Below are 21,254 nucleotides of genomic sequence, written 5' to 3'. Positions count from 1 at the left end.
TGCCTGATACATAACATATACCTAACAAGTTTTAGTTTTCTTAACATAATTGAATAGTAGAGTGCGGAACATTGAGATCAGGAGTGCTTTAGGACAATCTTTTTGACAGTTGAATGTATGTTGGATTGATGTGGATAGAGACTTGAGGCTTGGAAACCAATTAAATTGCTACTGTGGGGCAGTTAGGTGGCACAGTCAATAGAGCACTGGTCCTGGAGTCAGGAAGACCTGAGTTCAAATTTGGTCTCAGATATTTAAAAATTATTACCTAGCTGTGTGACCTTGGGCAAGTCACTTAACCTCATTGCCTTTCAAAAGAAAAAAATGCTATTGCAACAGACTTTGTAAGGAGTGAGTAGAGCCTACACTGGTACAGTGGCTGTGTAAGTAAAGAGAAAAGGATGTAGATAACAAATTTAAAGATAAAAAATTACAAGATGTAACTGCATCAAAGAACAATTCCATGGGTCCAAAGGAGTCATTGGGAAGTCCTAACAAGTTTTCAAAACATCATCAAAAATTTATTTTTTGAAAAATCACATTGAGTCTGATTGAATGCTGGCCAACATTTGGAAGATTAAGTGTGGCTAATGTGTTTCTAAATTACAAAATCCACTTGACATAAAAGAAAGCAGTGACACTCTGATCTGGTGACTGGTGCCTTAGGGAATCTCAGTATCAATCTAGGGTCAGTTAGGGGGGATAGGAAATATGAGGTGGCTCCCTGCTTCCCTTACTATCCATTATAATAACTCAGCTTTGGTCCTCTTCCAACCAGTGTCCTCCTCTATACTTCATTTCCATTGTGTTTCTGAGAAACTTCCTCTTTTGAGGCATGATGGAGTATTGGATTTTAGAGGATCTGAGTTCAAATGAGACTGCTTCTTACTATACAATGAAAATTTAGGCAAATCTCATAATCTTGCTTGGGCATCAGTTTACACATTTATAAATGATGGACTAGATAATCTCTAAGGTCTCTTTAGGTTCTACATCCATGTTCTATAAGAGTTGCCTCAAAATGAGGAAAGGTCGGGGGCAGAGCCAAGATGGCAACAGGAGAGGATCATCTCTTAGGTGCTGTCTCTCAAAACTTATAAACTAAGGACCCTAACTAAATTTTCAAGAGACAGAATCCATATAGGGATCCAGTGAAGCAGTTCTCCAGCCTAAAGTAACCTGGAAAAGAGCAGAAAGGCTCTGCACCATGGGGGGGGGGGGGGGACCCAGCCAGAGAAAAGGAACTTCAGCCTCCCAGAGGCAGCCCCAGGGCGCTAGGAGCTGGCTCACAGCAGCAGGGGCAGTTTCCTGATCTACACCCCAGGGAGCAGCAAGCACAACTTGGGGGATCAGTGCGAGGGGGGGGGGGGGGGGTCTCCGCCAGAGCGAGCCTGTGAAGCCCAGCCCTCAGGGCACCCAGCAAGCAGCATGGCCATGGCAGCCCAGATCCAGGAACCAGAAGCAGACAGAGCCAGTAAACAGGAGCCCCCAGGGTGTGAGTGCTGAGCCTAGGGAGGGTATTGGAGAGAGACTGCAGAGCTCTGTCCTCTGTCCCTGGAACAGGACTCTGGGACTCTGACCACATTCAGATCCTGATCACAGTCTAGGCCCCCCACAGAACAGCAGCCCCCCCCCCCCACCTCAGCTCAGTGGCAGAGGTGTGTGCTTGTGGTCATTCACAGATCAGGATGGAAGACAGAGTCTCACAGACGGAGATCCTTGTGGGGGGATATCCCAATAATACTCAAAAGCTCAGTAAACACCCCAAAAACCAGGCACAGACTGGGTAAATGAGTAAACAGAGAAAAAAGAGGAACACCATTGAGAAATACTTTGCCTATGATCCCAATAAGGATCAAAACACTCAATCTGAAGATGAGGAAGTTCAAGCTCCTGCATCCAAGAAAAAAAGAAATTGGTCTTAGGCTATGACAGAGCTCAAAAAAGACTGAAAATCAAGTGAGGGAGATAGAAGAAAAGTTGGGAAAAGAAATGAGAGAGATGCAGGAAAAACATGAAAAAGAAGTCAGCAACTTAGTTAAGGAGATCCGAAAAAATGCTGAAGAAAATAACATGTTTTTTGGTTTGTTTGTTTGTTTTTTTAGTTTTTGCAAGGCAATGGGGTTAAGTGGCTTGCCCAAGGCCACACAGCTAGGTTATTATTAAGTGTCTGAGGTTGGATTTGAACTTTGGTACTCCTGACTCCAAGGCCAGTGCTCTATCCACTGTGCCACCTAGCCACCCCAGAAAATAACATGTTAAAAACCAGTATAGGTCAAATGGATAAAACAGTTGAAAAAGTTATTGAAAAGAATGCTTTAAAAATCAGAATTGGCCAGATGGAAAAAGAGATAAGAAAGCTCTATGAGGAAAACAAATCCTTCAGATGTAGAATGGAACTGAGGGAGGTTGCTGATTTTACAAGAAAACAGGACACAATACTTCAAAACCAAAAGAATGAAAAATTAGAAGAAAATGTGAAACATCTCATTGAAAAAACAACTGCTATGGAAAACAGATTCAGGAAAGATAATTTAAAAATTATTGGAATACCTGAAAGCCATGATCAGGAAAAGAGCCTTGACATCATCTTCAAAGAATTACTACAGGGGCGGCTAGGTGGCTTAGTGGATAAAGCATCGGCCCTGGAGTCAGGAGTACCTGGGTTCAAATCCGGTCTCAGACACTTAATAATTACCTAGCTGTGTGGCCTTGGGCAAAATATTTAACCCCATTTGCCTTGCAAAAACCTAAAAAAACAAACAAAAAAAATAAAAAAGAATTACTACAGGAAAATTGCCTTGATATTCTAGAAGCAGAGGGTAAAATAAAAATTAAGAGAATCCACTGATCTCCCCAGGAATATTATAACCAAGTTCCAAAACTCCTAAGTCAAAGAGAAAATATTGCAAGCAGCCAGATGGACAAAATTCAAATATTCTGGAGCTGCAGTCAGGATCACACAGGATCAGCAACTACATTAAAAGCTTGTAGGGCTTGGAATATAATATTCCGGAAGGCAAAAGAGCTCAGAATGCAACTGAGAATCAACTACCCAGCAAAACTGAATGTCCTTTTCCAGGGAAAAAGATGGACTTTCAATGAACCAGGGGAATTTTAAATGTGGAGAGAGAGAGTGATTCTTTCAGGGGCAACCAGTACAAAGTCATGAAGAGATGGTATGGAATGTATAAATTCTGCTAGCAAGCAGGCCAATGTCAATGGATTGTAGAGAGTCTGGAGTGGGGGGGGACACAAGAAATCTAGAAAAAAGAGGAAGGGGTCCCGTTGTGAAGTTTTGAATGACAGAACTTTATTTGATCCTAGGTGCCATAGGGAAACAGTCTCTACTCACACAATGTAAACAACCTCTTTCCTTGGATTAATGCAATAATCTTCTAATTGGACTGTTTGCCTTCAAATCTCTCTCCAATGTATCCTTCATTCAGACATCATGTATCAGATAACATCATTCTGTTGAGGGGGTCTCAGTGGCTTGCTATTGTCTCTAGGATAAAATAGACATTCTTTTTTTTGGAGGGAGGGGCAATTAAAAACGCCTCACAAGGGGCAACTAAGTGGCACAGTGGATAAAACATCAGCCCTGGAGTCTGGAGGACTTAAGTTCAAAATAGACTTCAGATACTTACTAGCTGTTTGACCCTGGGCAACTCAGTTAGCCCCAATTGCCTCCCCCTCAAAAAAAAAAAAGTTCCTTACAGCCAAGATTCTTTCACATTGTTTTCCATACTCTACTTCCTTCACTTTCCATTCAAGCTTTGCCTCCTCCTATCTTAAGAAATTTTCATTGACTAAGCTTATTCTCCTCACTTCCACCTCTTGGAAATCCCTACCTCCAAGGTTCAGCTGGTGCTATCAACTATAGTAGTTCTTTCCTGATCTCTCTCAACCATCACTCCCCCCAACAATTTACTTTTCTGGGTATGTTTTTTTGGATACACTTTGCACTTCCTCAATAGAATGTAAGCATTTTGAGTGTCAGAATTGCTTTTTCTTTGTATACAATGTGCTTGGTACATAGACAGTGCTTGTAAATACTTATCAAGCAAATTGAATGAATGATTAATAAGAATCACAGAGTACAGACTATATCAGGCCATAAACTACACTGTTGAATGAGTACTCACTTCAATAAGATCACAGATTCAACAAAGCATTGAAGTAGTGCCACGAAACACTGGACAAATCTCTGATGACTCCATTACTTTAATTGTAAAATGATAGGGGGTTAGACTAGATATTTTGAGAAACTTTAAGTATGATTTTGTGATATATATATATGATCATATTTTTAGTTTTTCCAGATACTTTGTCTTCGACAGCAATAGATACGGCTTTTTAAAACTTTTAAAAACTATTCAGAGTCCCTAGTATATACTAGATACTCAATAACACAATTCATAATTGATCTTAAAGCATTTCTTTAAGATCTAAGGCAGTTCCTTCTTCCCAGAGCCCAAAGCAATTTACTTTGGATCACTTACGCAAAGTTCTTAAAAAGTGATCTATATTTATATCTCCATGTTAAAGGTGAAGAAAATTAAGTGGAAAAGTTATATGACTTACCTACTAAGATGAACACATTCTTTTTGATTCAAATTTTCTAATAAGCTCTCATGGGGGAGCTCCTATCTATGCTGCTTTGCTGATCTACTTATATTCAGGGTCAGACAAACTCAGGACATGCTTCCAGTGATTCAGGCTTATCATTAGAATGCAATGAGGTACTTGTGGACCATAAAAAAAAAAAATAAAAGAAACATTACTTTAGAATAAGATTAAAAAGGATACAATTCTTAAAGTTAAAAAAGATACAAATTTAAATTAAGTACTACTTTCTGACTCCTCTATTGTCAGAAAGGCATCCCTGTCCAGTTTTGGTTCCCAAAATGTGGCCCCCAGATCCTTTCAGAGGGTCTAAGAGGTCAAAAAATTATCATAATAATAATATTTAAGATATTTTTATTTCTAATACAGTAAATATCAACAGGCTGGATTTGAAATCATGAAGTTGAGTCTTCCTGACTCATTTATCTACTCTATCTTGCTCTATCCACTGTGCTACCTGGGATGGAGGGGAGGGAGGGGGTTCAGTAATTAAAAACATAAAGAAACCCCAAGAAAGTTTGAGAACCACTGTTTGGGAATTCCACAGAAATCTGTGGCACTAACTCCACATAGGCTGGGCCTTTTATACTTCAGGTAGCAAGGAAAAGCGGATCCTAAGAATGACCCTCCCACTCCCTGAAAGGTAAACCAGCCTAGACCATTAATCAATCAAAGCATTTTACTGCTTACTATGTGCTAGGTCTTGTACTAAGTTCTGTAGACCCAAATACAAAGAACGGGCAAAAAAAAAAATCACTACTCTCAATGAGCTTTCAAAAAAATAGATACTTTTCCTATGCTTACCAACAACAAATGACCAACAATTTTGAAAAACTCTTGAGAATTTTTTAGACACCTATACAATTAACTAAAGTGTTCTTTTGCTTTGAATCATTGTTATCACTAACACAAATTTAAATTGGGAAAGAATTAGGAATTAGAAGACCTGGGCAAACCTAGGTTTCAACACTTAACTGTTAAGAGTTTGGACAATTCACTTAACCCCTACTAGTCCTATTTTGCTCACCTTTAAAATGGGCATGTAATCTAATCTCTCAAGGCCCTAGGGAACTCTATGACTAAAGCTGTGAAATATGTCCTGACCTGCATTTGGTAGAAGGAGTTTTCTCCTCAGAAATTCTCAACCCATGAAAACACAGATCCAGTGAAAACAAAACAAAAAATGGCAAGGATAATATATACTAGCTATCTTAAAGAGTTATTAGAAGAAAAGTGCTTTGTAAATCTTAAAGCTTTATACAATTAAATCTGAGTCATTATTATGTTAACTTTAATTTGCTAAAAAGGATAGACAAAACAATAGGAAATAATACTTTGATGCACTGAAGTTTTGGGAAATTTTCTGTGTGACTCGGAAACTGAAAAGTAGGTAATAAGCTTTTTTCCCCCTTGGGGTTTAGGAGAAGTAGAGATGAAGACAGGCTTATTTTGAATCTGAGCTAAGAGTCCTGACAACTTTTAAGGACCCAAAGTGATTCTTGAATTAGGGCAGATCAGTTTGGGGGAATTTCTGCATCAATCTACCTGGGTTTAAATCCTATATCTTTTTGGAGTCTTATTGTCCTTTTCTGACATGAGTTTTAAAACCTGCTCTACTTATTTCAAAGGGTTGTTATAAAACTCAAAAAAGAGAATGTATGTGAAAGTATTTTGTAAATTGTAAAGTACTCTGTATACACAAAAATATTCCATGTGTCAAAAATTGTATGGTGCATGATTTATTGATTATCAGAGAGAGGGTATGAAAATAAAACTAGGACTTCCCAGAAGCTAAATAATATAGGTCATATATTAAATAATATATGCCACATATTATCTAATATATAATGCTATATGATAGTTTTGTAGGCCATTATGATATGATCTATATGAACTACAGTCTGCTAATAATGTCAGAAAGACCTGGGTTCAAGTCCAGACTTTGTCAATTTAGGCAAGTGCCTTAACCTGTCAGCAACTTTCTAAAACTATAGGTGAAAGAGAAGATCCATGTAGGTGTGTGTTTGTCTTTTTTTATCCTTACAATCACCTTTGGAAGTAAGTGCTATTATTATTTCCATTTTATAAAGGAGTAAACTGAGGCAAACAAATTAAATGACATGTTCAGTGTAGTAAATTCTTTTTTATTGATTGAGATGGATAGAGCAATGAAATTTCCATAATGAAAATTCCCCATAGGTACATCTAGGTGGTGCAGTGAATTTCCATTGGTCCTGGAGTCAAGAGGACCTGTGTTCAAATTTGGCCTCCAGCACTCAGACATTGACTAGCCCTGGGCAAATCATTTAACCCAGATTGCCTGCAAAAAAAAAAAATCCCTTGTGAGTCCATGAATAAAGATCAAAGGTCAATGTAGATAAGATGAACTGCACTTATCTCACCTAATAGGACTCAATCACTGATGGTCAAAGATCTGTAGAAAAGATGTCCACAAGTGTAAATAAATGCAGGTCAGAGGGAAAGGGAAAGGTTCATGAGTCACCCAGCATTTTTACTGTCAGATATGTTTCTGAATGTCACTTGAGAAATGCTATTTCAACAAGGGTCTTTGTAAATTGTTCTCTAGGATGGTAAAAGCTCTAGTTGCTTTGTGAAGGGATAGTTTTAGATTAATTTATGTTAGATTGAATTCTTCTATAAAGGGAGAGGTAAATCTAGTAAAAGGGCAGTGGTTAGATAGTCTGGAGTCAGGAGGACCAGAATTCCAATCCAACCTCAGACACTTTCCTAGCTATGTGACTCTGAGCAAGTCACTTCAAGCCTGATTACCTCGGTTTCTTCATCTATAAAATGATCTGGAGAAGGAAATGGAAAACCACTCCAGTATCTTTTGTTAAGTCCCAAAATGAGTTCACAGAGATGGACCAAACTGAAAACAACTGAAAATGACTGAACAGTCACAAAAAATCTATTTATGTCCCTGAAAGCCCTTAGTAGTGTTTGTCGAAAGACAATGAACTCTGATCAATGAAGTGATCAAACATTCTAGAAGGCAGATGACAAAGTTTATGCTTCCCACTTCCTGGCAAAGGTGGGATGCAGAATGGGGCACACATTTTCAGACACAGCTAACAAGTAGTTATTTTCTACTTGATCATACTTAGTTGTTATAAGTAAAAGCTTTGGGGGAGGAGAGATTAATGGAGTTGGACATAGCAACGATGGTGATATTAAAAAGAGATAGTATCTAAAAAGCATTTTAAAAACTATACAAGGGACGGCTAGGTGGCACAGTGGATAAAGCACCGGCCCTGGAGTCAGGAGTACCTGGGTTCAAATGCAGTCTCAGACACTTAATAATTACCTGGCCTTGGGCAAGCCACTTAACCCCATTTGCCTTGCAAAAAACCTAAAAAAAAACTATACAGAAAAAAGACATTCGGGAGAAATGGATGAACAGCAATGATGGTACTGCCATAGTAATTTTAATATATATTTTTTAATATATGCTTTTCAAAAAAAGTATAATGTAAAGAAGATTTATGCTTTCACAAGCAATCTTCTTTTTCTATTCTTTGGATATGGAAATGTTTATGTTTTTCAATATTAAGTTCATTATAATGAAAATTTTTGTTTTGTTTTTCTTTTTCTTTTGAAAGGAAATTTTTTAAAGAAGAGAAGTTAAATTCCCCCAGATTCCATCCTGGGAAGCCCCATGAGATCACATAACCAACCATAGTTGATTTCAACTTGAGCAATGCAGTAATGTAGCAAGTTTCCTAATACTTCATTCTGCCCTTAGGGAGATGAGATTACCTTTGCCACTCCATGCCCCCAAGGGTTTTGGCTATTTATAGTTGCCTGCTCTGACCTAACAGGTCATATGGGATAACACAGCAACCCAAGTCAGTTAAAAAAATTTCACAGAAGTAAAAACCAAAAAAAAAAAAATTGCAAAAGCTTTTGTTGTGGGTTTGAAGCATAAATTATTTTTTCTGGAATGTACCTTCTTGTTTCCAGTCGAGTCTGACTCTTTGTGACCCCAAATGGGATTTTCTTGGCAAAGAAACTGGAATGGTTTGCCATTTCCTGCTCCAGGTCATTTTACAGATGAGGATTTGAGGCAAATGGTCAAGTGACTTGCTCAGGGTCATCCAGCTAGTAAGTATCTGAGGCCAAATTTGAACTTAGAAAGATGAGTCTTTATGACTCTAGGCCAGGCACTCTATCTACTTTGCCACCTAAAGGCCCTGGAATGTACCTTCAAGAACTCCTAATTCACTTGAAACATAAAGAAACTGAGACCCAGGGAGAGGAAGTAGAATTTGTGACAAAAGTTTAGGATTCCTGCACTCATTTGTATTTTTTTTCCTTTCAATAGTTTTTCTTCTTTATAAATCTTGAGATTAAATTGATTCTGTATTTTTTATTGATCCTAATTAAAATTAATTGATTTTGTCCTGTTATTGCTTGTTATTATTCTTTGTCCTGAACTTAGATCAGAAATTCAACATGCTTAAATCATTGTTCTATTTTTTTTTTTGGTTTTTGCAAGGCAAACGGGGTTAAGTGGTTTACCCAAGGCCACACAGCTAGGTAATTATTAAGTGTCTGAGATCAGATTTGAACCCAGGTACTCCTGACTCTAGGGCCAGTGCTTTATCCACTGAGCCACCTAGCTGCTCCATTTGTTCTATTCTTGCCTCAGAGAATTCTGCCATCTATGGGGAGAACTTGTAGCTTCACACCACCAAGAAGTCTGGCCTAATGTTTTTTGAATTTGCAGGTGGACACAAACAGTGAATTTTTCTTAGTCATAGGTTGGGAATGAGGGAGTTGTTGCTAGACTCTCTTCTTCAACCTCCAACCATTCATAATGTTCCCCTGAGAGAAATGATCATTTCTCTCTTAGATTAAAACCAATTATTGAATTGGGACTAAAGTTTTCCCCCTTTTCTACTTCCTCATTTAGAAATCAGTGTCTGTATTCAGGCAGCCTATGAAGTGCTTGGCTCAAATGAGATGAAATCCTGGGTGAAACTGACCCAATTAGATCTCTTTAAAAGGTAAGGAAATTTTAATTTAGGTGAATTGAAGGATTCCAGGCCATTGTGTTTCATTCAGACAGGTCTGGTAAAAGTGGATTTTCCCTTTTATCCAGATTACTCTACACAGGGTGATATATGGGTATAGATAAAGTCTTTTTGACCAAGACTGAGAGATCAGTCATGGTCTCATTAGAATAAACCCATCTCTCATTATAGTAATTTATTCTTTTAATTGTTATCCAATCTTAACTGATTGTTCCCTACTTACCCATCTAAGGTCATTATAAGCATTGAATGGGTTCTATGAGGGCCTTTGACATTCAAGAGAGCCACTGTGGATCAGCTAGGTGGATAGAGCACTGGCCTTGGAGTCAGGAGGACCTCCGACAATAATTGCCTAGCTGTGTGACCTTAGGCAAGTCACTTAATCCCATTGCCTTAAATAAATGAAATTTTTTTAGGGCTCTTTTTTTTGCAAGGCAATGGGGTTAAGTGGCTTGCCCAAGGCCACACAGCTGGGTAATTATTAAGTGTCTGAGGCTGGATTTGAACTCAGGTACTCCTGACTCCTGGCTCCAGGGCCTGTGTTCTGTCCACTGTGCCAACACCCCATGAAATTTTAAAAAAAAGAGAGCCACTGATATTTTATTAATTATATTCTAGCATGATTAATAACATGATTATCCAGAATCTATGTCTCTCAAATGTCACACCTCTCGCCTCAGCTATGGAACCAATCATGTTGTCCTCAACCCATGATGTTATCTACCCTATTATGTTCTTTTTTTGTTTTGTTTTGTTTTTATTTTTTTTTGTTCTTTTTTTTTCTTTTTTTTAATTGTTTTTCCTTCTTGTTTTTCCTATTATGTTCTTTATTCTAACCTTATACAAATGAATTGTCTTCATTTCAGAGCCTTTGACTAGAAACTGAGGCAAACCATTGACTTGTTTATAGGTTGGATGCTGTAGGAATAAACTGTTATCTTGCTTGGAGAGAATATGCCTCAGTCTACGTTTTTGTTGAATTTAACTTTCTTTTTTTTCTTACCTTTTTATAGGTATTTTTTTTTTTTAGGTTTTTGCAAGGCAAATAGGGTTAAGTGGCTTGCCCAAGGCCACACAGCTAGGTAATTATTAAGTGTCTGAGACCGTATTTTAACCCAGGTACTCCTGACTCCAGGGCCAGTGCTTTATTCACTACACCACCTAGCTGCCCCCAAATTTCACTTTCAATAATACCTTTGTAGACCTCTCTCTCTCTCTCTCTCCCTCCCCCCCTCTTTTTTTTTTTTTTTGGCAAGGCAATGGGGGTATGACTTGCCCAAGATCACACAGCTAGGTAATTATGAATATTTGATATTGCATTTGAACTCAGGTCCTTCTGATTCCAGGGCTGGTACTCTATTAAGCCACCTAGCTGCCCCTAGACTTCTCTAAATGATTCTTGTTTGTTTTTGTGGGGCAATGTTAATAATGTTCATCCTTCATTCTGGAAAATGACAATGACATCAGGAAAGTGACATCATGACAAGCACATGAATTGAACTTGAATGGGGAATGGGATTTTGCTAAGTCACCAGCCTTATTTTCAGAGTCATCTAGATCCAGTGACCCAATATGAATCAAGATGACTGGAGATGGCCCTGGATATGGGACAATCAGTGTTAAATGACTTGTGCAAGGTCACATAGCTAGTATCAAGTATCTGAGGTTGTATTTGGACTCAGATCCCAGATTCCAGGGCCACTGCTCTATCCACTTCACCACCTAGCTGTTCTTCTAAACAAATCCTAAGCAAAATAGCATCCTATAGGGCTTTTATTCATTTAATAGAAGAATTCAATTAAAATAAAACATTATTGATATCTTTTTTACATCACCAAAATGCCTCCCTTTATCCTGCCCCTCCCCATTCTGAGAAAGCCATCCAATATAATCAATATTTTTAAAAATAAAAAATGAAAAAAAAAACAAAACTGACCAATATATCAAGGAGTCTGAAAATATATGCAATTTATAATATCTATGGATCTCCTAGCTTGACAAAGGAGTAGAGAGAGAGGATGTCTCTTCACATCTTTTCTTTTGGGCCAAGCTTGTTCTTTGTAATCTTCTACTATTCACTTTTTATTATTTTGTAGATGTTATTTCCATTTACACTATCAGAGTTAAGTATATTGTTTTCTTTGCTCTGCTTACTTCATTCTGCATCAGATCTTATAAATCTTCTCATGCTTCTCCCTATTCATTTGATTTGTTATTTCTTATAGGAGTCCTTTTCTTTTTTTGAAAGGCAGTGGGGTTAATTGCCCAAGGTTACACAGCTAAGTATGTATTAAGTGTCTGATCTCAGGTCCTAACTCAAGGACCAGTACTCTAGCTGCCGTTGTTGTTTCTTATAGCACAGTAGTATTCTATTACATTTATGTGGCACAATTTACTTTTAGACTTTTCCCAACAATGAATATTTACATTGTTTCTAATTTTTTTACTATTATAAAAATGCTACTATGAATATGTGGGGACTTTTTTCTGATCAATGACCTTATTAGGATATAAACCTAATATTGGAATTTCTAAATCAAAGTGTATACATATTTTAGTCAGTTATGAACAATTTTTAAGGAAAGAGCTACAAACTATTAGTAATCACATGAAAGCATGCTCTAAATCACTAAGAATTAGAGAATGCAAATGAAAACAGTTCCAAAGTTCACATTATACACTGCAAATGGGCAGAAGAGAATAACAATAAAAGGGAAACTTTGAATAGAAGGAATTTGAAAAGGCAGACACAGTCATACACTGTTGTGTAATAGTAAAATGGTCCAACCATTCTAGATATCACTTTGGAAATATGGAAGAAAGGCTATATGCCTATCAGTCACCCTATGGGACGTATCTCTCAAATAGCTAAAGGTCAGAAACATTCTCCAATATCTACCAAAATAGTCATAGCAACAATCTTTATGATAGTAAAGAATTGAAAGGAAAATGGATATCCAATGATTGGGGAATGATTGAACAAACTGTAGTTAAATAAATAATAATGGAACATTATTGTTCAATAAGAATTCACTACTATTAGAAATCCAGAGACAATGGAAGATTTGTATGAAGTGATGGAAAGTGAAAACCAAAAGAACAATGTAAATGTTCCTAGTGAATGAATGAAACATTAAGTGCTTACTTTGCACAAAGCTCTATGCTAAAAGCTGGAGATACAAAGAGAAAAGTAGGAGAGTTCCTAAAACAGGTTGAAGTTTCATCTCTGAGTCAGTTGAAAAGGTTCCACAATCCTTAGGGGACAGCCACAAAGTCAATAGTGATATATTCTTCTTTCATATTATTTTCATTGATACGATCATTTTTTTAATGCCAAATTCATTTCATTGATGGATTTTCAATAGATGTGACTGAAGCACCTTCAGAACCAGGTGCTAGGCTGCATCTTCACAAAAGCTACTTCCCAGGAGAAGAGCTAAATCATCCAGTCAACTTTTTAGTAGTCAGCTAATTAAAGTGATAGATACTATGAAAAATTCTGGAATTGGCAAAGAAAAGCATAAAACAGCTTCAGCTCTCATGGAGCTTACAATCAAATGGCAGAAGGCATTGGGTTGGAAGCTTAGCCATTCCCAAGGCACTTGAGTTTAGGGTCCTAGGTTGTCTCCATCAGGATCTGAGGGGAAGTGATGGTCAAAGTTGATGATCTGACATTTTGATGGTAGCAGAGACAACACAACTTCCCTGCCCCATTCTTGCCTGGTATATGCTGCCTTCTATCTATCCCTGAGAAGACTTTGCTGCTTCTGGTAGGCTGATTTGCCTGCTCTGTGGATGGCAGTTTTTGATGAAAATTTTGACTGGCACAACAGGAACTGCCTCCCTAAGATGGTTAGGAGAGCTGAGATGAAGCAGAACTGCTGGTTGATGGATGAAGTGCTGTCACTCCCAGAGATCCATCTGTTGGTGGCAGTTGGTCAGCAGTAGCTGCTGCTGGTGGTGAGCAGGGCAGAACTCTTCTCCCGTCATTGATGGTTGTGGAAATTAGGCTGAATGCAGGTCTAGTGGATTTTTCTGGGGGGGTGGTGCTTATTGTCTCAAGATCCTAGACTTTGTCTGAGTGAACACAGTGGTGGTGGTGCTTTGACTCATAGAGCATATGCCGTCCTTCTATCTCTGCCTCAGAGAGGGCCTTGATGCCTCAGATGGGTTGTATTAACTGCTTGGAGTGTGTGTGTGTGGCAGTTGGTTGGTAGTTGATGGGGATGGCTGGCCTTTTCTTCATGCCTCCTTAGATGACTGTGAGGATTGGGACTGAACCAGAACCAGGGGAGGGGTTGGGGGGGGGGTGAGATTTACATAGAGGAAGCCCTGAAAGCCATTATGGAGAGATCTATCTTTCCCTTGGACAAACTCTGAACACATAATGAAGGGAAAATTCACTTTGGAGGTGGGCAGAGAGAGTTATTTCTAGAAATGAGGCATCTATCCTTTAAAAAAAGGGTAAACTTTTTTTTAACCTTTGCTGATACGGAAAAAAATTAAGTCCGTGCAAAGCTAAAACTTTAACCCTGGGCTCTAAGACTTTAAACATGAAATAAACTAACAGACAGCAGTGTTGGCCAACCAAGGTACATCATGGGAAAAATAAACAGCTGTTGTCAATTATCAAGATAAGGAATGCCAACTCCTGCCAAAGTTTCCTTCTGGCAGAGGTGAAAACAGCAAAGTAAAGTGGAAAGAACATTGGATAAAGATTCAGAGAACCTGGATTTGAATACCAGCTCTGCTCCTTAGTACTTCACCTCCCTTAGTCTCATTTTCCATATCTATATTGGATTAAATGATTTATAAAGCCCTTTCCAGATTAGAGTGACCCTAAATTCAAATCTAACCTCAGACACTAGCTATGTGACCTTGGGCAAATCACTTAACTTCTTTGAGACTGTTTCCTAATCTGTAAAAGATAATAATAGGATGGAAGGAATAAACATTTATTAGATGCCTACTATGTGCATCTCATTTGACCCTTAATAGCACTAACCACAAGATGATTGTGAGATTTTTTTTTTAGGTTTTTGCAAGGCAAATGGGGTTAAGTGGCTTGCCCAAGGCCACACAGCTAGGTAATTATTAAGTGTTTGAGACCCAGTTTGAACCCAGGTACTCCTGACTCCAGGGCTGGTGCTTTATCCACTGCACCACCTAGTCACCCCTGATTGTGAGATTCAAATGAGATAATATATGCAAAATATTTTGTAAACCTTAAAGGAACTATTGAAATTTTGGCTGGTTAAATATATGATCCTTTGATATAGCTACTTCCAGTTTTCTTCCCCAGGAGCCCTTCCTCTTTTGCCCAAATCATGATTAAAAAAAGAAATAGAAATGAAGAAGCATAAAAAGACCATGACCAACTAATTGAGAATAAACCATCTAAAATATTAACTTGAATTAATTTTAAAATATTAATAGTTTTATTTACTAAAACTATTTAACATTTTGACACAGAAATGCTACAGACTAAGTCTGTATCCCAAAGATCAAAAAAAAGAGGAAGAAAAACCCATATATATACAAAAATATAGCAATTCTTTTTGTTGTGGCAAAGAATTGGGAACTGAGGGAATACTCATCAATTGAAGTATGATTGAACAAGTTTTAGTATATGATTGTAATGGAATACTATCGTGCTGTAAGATGATGAAAAGGATGGTTTCAGAGAAATCTGGGAAGACTTTTGTGAACTGATGCAAAATGAAGTGAGCAGTGAGCAAATTCAGAATAATTTGTATAGTAACAACAATATTATAAAGATATACAATCTTGAAAACTTTAAGAATTCTGATCATTGTACCAATGACTTACTCCAAAGGACTCAAGAAGAAAAGTGTTGCTCACCTCTTGAAAGAGATAAAGTACTCAGGGGCAGCTGGGTGCCGTAGTGGATAAAGCACCGTCCTTGGAGTCAGGAGTACCTGCGTTCAAATCCAGTCTCAGACACTTAATAATTACCTAGCTGTGTGGCCTTGGGCAAGCCACTTAACCCCATTTGCCTTGCAAAAACCTAACAAAAAAAATATAGAGAGAAACTACTCAATAGATTGAGATAATTTTCAGGGGGACATGGTCAATATGTTTGTTTTCTCTCTAGGGGAAAGAGAGAAAAGTGGTAGAAAAAGAAAGTTGGATCTTCATTTGAAAAAAATTAAAAGAAAAGCATTAATTGCAGTATTTCTGGAAGGAAAGAGGGAGAGAAAATTGTTTTCAGTTTCATAAGTTTATTTGGGGATGTCAGGAAGTTTGCAGATTCCTTGTATACATTGAAAAGTGGCGAAGATGAAAAATACCAGCCTTGATGAGACTAGTAGAAAATCTTAGGATAGGCAGTAATTGTTGGACCTTGGTCTTCGAAAATTGAGTTTGTGCCAGTCTGGAGAAAATAGAATGGTTCACAGCAATTGCTTGGCCAACACAATTACCACTGTTATCAGCATAGGGCATGTGTGTGAGTATGTGTGCGCATGCAAGATAACTGAGACACGTTATTAATGTGTAATTGGCTCATGCAGAACTTGGTTGTGCCAGTACCCAAAATGGCATAGGCCAGTAAGGAGTCATGGATAATGATAGCCATAAAATCAGACTTAGTAGTATACTATTTACTTCCCAGGCCAAGGTCCCATTCTTGGTGGAGTTGTTAAAAAATTAATTCCAGCTGAAATAGTTTGTTGTTTTCAATGATGCTTGACTCTTTGTGTCCTCATTTAGGATTTTCTTGGCCAAGATACTGAAGTGGTTTGCCATTTCCTTCTTCAACTTATTTGACAGATGAAGTACTGAGACAACAGGATTTAGTGACTTGCTCAGGGTCACATAACTAATAAGTATCTGAAGTCAGAGTTAAAAACTCCAGAATGAAAAGAGATCCTAGAGATAACCTACTCCTATCCCTTCATTTTTACAGACGAGGAGACAGAGAGCTGAAGACATTGACTTGCCAGATGTTTCTCAGGTAATAAGTAGAAAAGTCAGGTTTCAAGTCCAGATTCTTTGAATTCAAATCCAAGTCTAGGACTTTTTTTTAATGATTTTATTGATACTTTTATCTAATGTCAATTTTCAATTCGACTCCCTGGTGAGAACCAGTAATACCCTCTTGTTATAAAGGATAGTTATGCAAAACAAATCAGCTTCCTATAACAGAAACGTCTTTCCACACCTAGACTGCATCACCCTTCTATTAAGAAGAGGAAGACTTGTTTTTTGAAATCGTTCTTGAAGTCACAAGTATTCATTGCATTGATTTGAGTTATGGTGTCTTTTACTTAGTGTCATTTTCCTTTGCATTGCTCTCTTTGTGTAATTTGTTCCTGTTTGCTTTACTTCATCTCAATTCAAACTAGTCAAGAGGGATGTGGTAGAAACAGTTCTAATGTAATAGTCAAGAGGACTTGGATTCCAATATTGATTCTGTCCATATGATGTTAGGCATAGACTCCTCTCAAAATGAGGGACCAGACTGAGGTTCCTGCCAGTGCTGAACCTAAGTCCTAAATTTCTTTCAGTTCCTCACATTCATCATTTAATTAGGTAATATTACATATACAATGTTTTCAGTCATTTACTAATTAATGTTTGCCCACTTGTTTTAAAATTGTTTCTATGAATGTTATAAAAGGAAGGAAGGAGAAAAAAAACCTGTGCCGATGCTTTACAAATATCTCTTTTGATGTTCACAAAAAACCCTGGGATGTAGGTGATATTATCTCCATTTTATAGTTAAGGAAACTGAGTCAGACTGAGGTTAAGTGACTTGAGCAGGGGCATGTGGCTAAAAAGTAGCTTGATTTGAATTTAGATCTTCCCAACTCTGCCAGGTCCAGTACTCCATCACAACTGTACCACCTAGCTGCCTAAGATGGGACTTTTTGTCATTCTTCTCAGTAGAAAAATTTCTGGGTCAAATGCTATAACAATGTAATGACTTTTCTCAAATAATTCCAAACTGTTGACCAGAATGTGCAAACTAAATCAGAGCAATAATAATATAGGATCTACCTGCTATCTGTCCAAGAATGTTTTCAAAATTTCCCCCAAAGCTCTTTTAGGTGTCAATATGATTCTACTACATTCTTTTTTTTTTTAGGGTTTTTTTTGCAAGGCAGTGGGGTTAAGTGGCTTGCCCAAGGCCACACAGCTAGGTAATTATTAAGTGTCTGAGGTCACATTTGAACTCAGGTATTCCTGACTCCAAGACCGGTGCTCTATCCACTGCGCCACCTGGCCACCCCTACTACATTCTTTAAGGTCTTTCTGGACATAGAGTTGGGGTTTATGTTAGCTTAAAAAAAAAGTTGATTTTTAAAAAGAATTTCTGGTATATTTTAAAATCCTGACAGAATTTCCAGGTAGCTCAGGGGCTTCTATTGAGCAAAATCACTGATATCAAATAGTATATTTCATCCTCTCAAAAAGACTCTATTATTAAGAGTTGATTCTTCTGAAGTGATGTGATAACTGACAAGGTCAGTCAACCATTATTGCTTGTCAATCAAGGTACTTCATGGGAAAAGTCTGTGATTAAGGTCCCAGAATATCCTTTCAGGCTCCAGTGAGAAGTCAGGAGAGAGGAGGGGATCTTACATAAGGCCTTGCATTCTCTCTCTTATGAGCATTTGCATTTTAAAAGTAATATTGATATTATGTGATGATCAACCATGATAGACTTATCTCTTCTTGGTAATACAGTGATCAAAGACAATTCTAAAAGACTTGTGATGGATAGTGCCCTCCACATCCAGAGAAAGAATTGTAGAGTCTGAATGCAGATCAAAGCATAATTTTCACTTTTTCTTATTTTGTTTCTTGGTTTTTTTTCTTGTGTTTTTTCCTTTTTTCCTCCAATTCTTCTTTCATAACACGACTAATAATGGAAATAAATTTTTCTAAAAACTGATTCTAAGGGGTGGCCAGGTGGCGCAGTGGATAGAGCACCGGCCCTGGAGTCAGGAGTACCTGGGTTCAAATCCGGTCTCAGACACTTAATAATTACCTAGCTGTGTGGCCTTGGGCAAGCCACCTAACCCCATTTGCCTTGCAAAAACCTAAAAAAAAATGATTCTATCAGAATTCCCAAATGGGAAGGGATCTTGGAGAGAACCTACTATTGGCTCTTCAGATGAGTAAACCAGAGACTTAGAGACATTAAGTGACTTGCCAAAAATCTCTCATATCATCATTTGCAAAACCATTTCACTCCCTTTCCCTAATTATCTTCCTTCTATGGATCTCTTAACTTCTGATTGAGTCAATCTTTTCAAATGATTTAGAATTGGGTAGGACTTCCTTTAGAAATTGAATGACTTAGACTGTCACCCACACAGTAAATTGGCAGCATCAAGATTCAAATCCAAGTCCTCCAGTTCCAAATCATTTGTTCTTTCTCTGTTTTTCCTGTGCTACAGGGTCTGAAGAGAGTAGCAGCTGGTAGCTTATTAGCTAAAGTATCAGATCTGGAGTCAGGAAGATCTGAGTTCAAATTCAGCTTGACATGAACTAGCTATATGACACTCTATAAGTCATTTTACCTCTGTTGCCACTAGTTTCCTCAATTGTAAAACAGAGATAAAAGCACTTATCCCTGAGTTGTTGTGACAATCAAATGAGATATTTATAAGGTGTTTAGTGTAGTATCCATATAGGTAGGTACTACAAAAATGCTAGCTGTTATTTGCTCTTAGAAACACACTACCACATATTTAATCTTATGTCAAAATGTTTGCCTTATCAATGGGGGAAGAAAGTGAAGGAGAACTCAGACCTCATTAAATTAAAAAAAAATGTTCAGAATTGTTTCTGCGGGTAATTGGGGAAAATAAAATATTAAATGATTTTTAAAGCACAGTATCATTCTTTCCTTGAAAATTACTTTTCTGATGTTCTAATTAAAGTGCATGAAATCAACCACTCTTGCTCAGTCCTGAATAACTAGTTTTTCATACACATATTTTCTCACCAGGGTGTGGATGGCAACTGACTAGAGCTGAGTCCAGAAGGTTCCAGTTCCTATAGTGACCATCTAAGCAGGAATGATCTGGCAGATGCCACAGGTAAACTCAGGTAAGGGATCAAGTGCATGGAAATAAGTTATTCAATTCAACAAGTAATTAATGTGTCTCTTATGTGGAGGCATCAGGTCATGTGTGAGGTGTGAAGTCCTTGCCTTCAAGGAGTCTACTTCTTGTTTACAGTATGCAAACAAATAATTTGATGGAAAAGACAGCAGTAGCTAGCCTCTCTTTTTTTTCCTTTAAACAGTTATATAGGGCAGCTCTCTTCAAGGAAAAAAGGGGTGCACACTGGGAGAAATTTTAGCATTAAAAACACACACACACACACACACACACACACACATATATATAAAGTTAAAAAGTCACAAGAACAGGGTGGCTAGGTGGTGCAGTGAATAGAGCACTGGCCTTGGAATCAGAAGTACAGGGGTTCAAATCCGACCTCAGACACTTTGTAATTACCTAGCTGTGTGGCCTTGGGCAAGCCACTTAACCCCATTGCCTTGAAAAATCTAAAAAAATAAAAAATAAATAAAAAAAATAAAAGGTCACAAGAAGGGGCGGCTAGGTGGTGCAGTGGATAGAACACTGGCCCTGGAGTCAGGAGTACCTGAGTTCAAATCTGGCCTCAGATACTTAATAATCACCTATCATTTTTAAGTAATTCACAATAGTAGATAGAATATAAGACATAGAAGATATGAGTTCAAATCCTGCCTCAGATAATTACTAGCTTTGTGACCCAAGGCAAGTCATATAACTTTTCTGTGCTTCAGTTTTCTTTTTTGTAAAGTGGAAATAATAACACCTGACTCATGTTAATGTGAGATAATATTATGAGGATCAAATGAGCTAATGTATATAAGACCTATTATAAATATCTTAACTGCTATAAAGGTGAGTGGTATAGAGAGGGAGAGTTATGGTGAAGTTCAAAGAGTCATAGGAGTGGATCCTGAAGAGAAAGAAGTAAAGGAAAAAGTGTGGCTGGCCTGAGCACCTCCTCATAATGAAGGAATGAGACTCAAGCAGAAAGACACAAAAGGCAAAATTGCTTTAAAACCTACAGAGGGTTAGGGTTAGGGTTAGGGTACCTTCTTAGATTTATTCAGCTGTCTTGCCTATGTACCAGCATTGACATATGCTGACCCAGCCAAATCTTTTATTTTCCATACAGGTGTCAGCCTAGAAGGAAGATGTACCATACCAAGAGAGTGATGGTCATCAGAAATCATTTGTCTTCACCAGAAGAGGCTTGACTTCCAGGTTGATTTAATTACACTATCTACAGGCTTGAGTTCTTGGCTTGTGAAATGTGCCATCACTGAGGTCAAAGACTTACGTATAGGGAGCAAAATTCCAATTATAGTTTGACAAAAATCCATTGATATATTTTAACTGCCAAGTTGGATGCTGCTTACTAGGGTTGGTGAGTAGCCATAGTCAACTATGATTTCAACTTACACTACAAGTTTGGGAAGATTAATGTGGATGATTCATCTAGCATGCCACATGACAGTGGAGCTATAGTGATACC

General features: G+C 37.8%; 1 long non-coding RNA gene across 3 annotated transcripts in view; it reads left to right on the top strand.

The window, feature by feature from the left end:
- Positions 1–20,983, top strand: part of LOC141523369 (uncharacterized) — a 30,322-nt gene extending 9,339 nt beyond the window's left edge. Inside the window, exons 2-5 of one of the 3 annotated variants that reach the window (XR_012478466.1) lie at positions 9,563–9,656; positions 16,612–16,659; positions 19,666–19,766; positions 20,895–20,983. This is a non-coding gene — a long non-coding RNA (uncharacterized LOC141523369). Of the gene's footprint in view, positions 1–1,407; positions 9,657–16,611; positions 16,660–19,665; positions 19,767–20,894 lie in introns of those variants that run through there. The other 2 variants (XR_012478465.1, XR_012478467.1) reach the window with 2 other exon arrangements.
- The last annotated feature ends 271 nt before the right edge of the window (positions 20,984–21,254 follow it).

Source organism: Macrotis lagotis, chromosome 5 (assembly GCF_037893015.1).
Source record: "Macrotis lagotis isolate mMagLag1 chromosome 5, bilby.v1.9.chrom.fasta, whole genome shotgun sequence".
NCBI classification, from domain to species: Eukaryota; Metazoa; Chordata; class Mammalia; order Peramelemorphia; family Peramelidae; genus Macrotis; species Macrotis lagotis.
The sequence above is the reverse complement of the archived record's forward strand: the minus strand, read 5'-3'. Positions and strand labels throughout refer to the sequence as shown.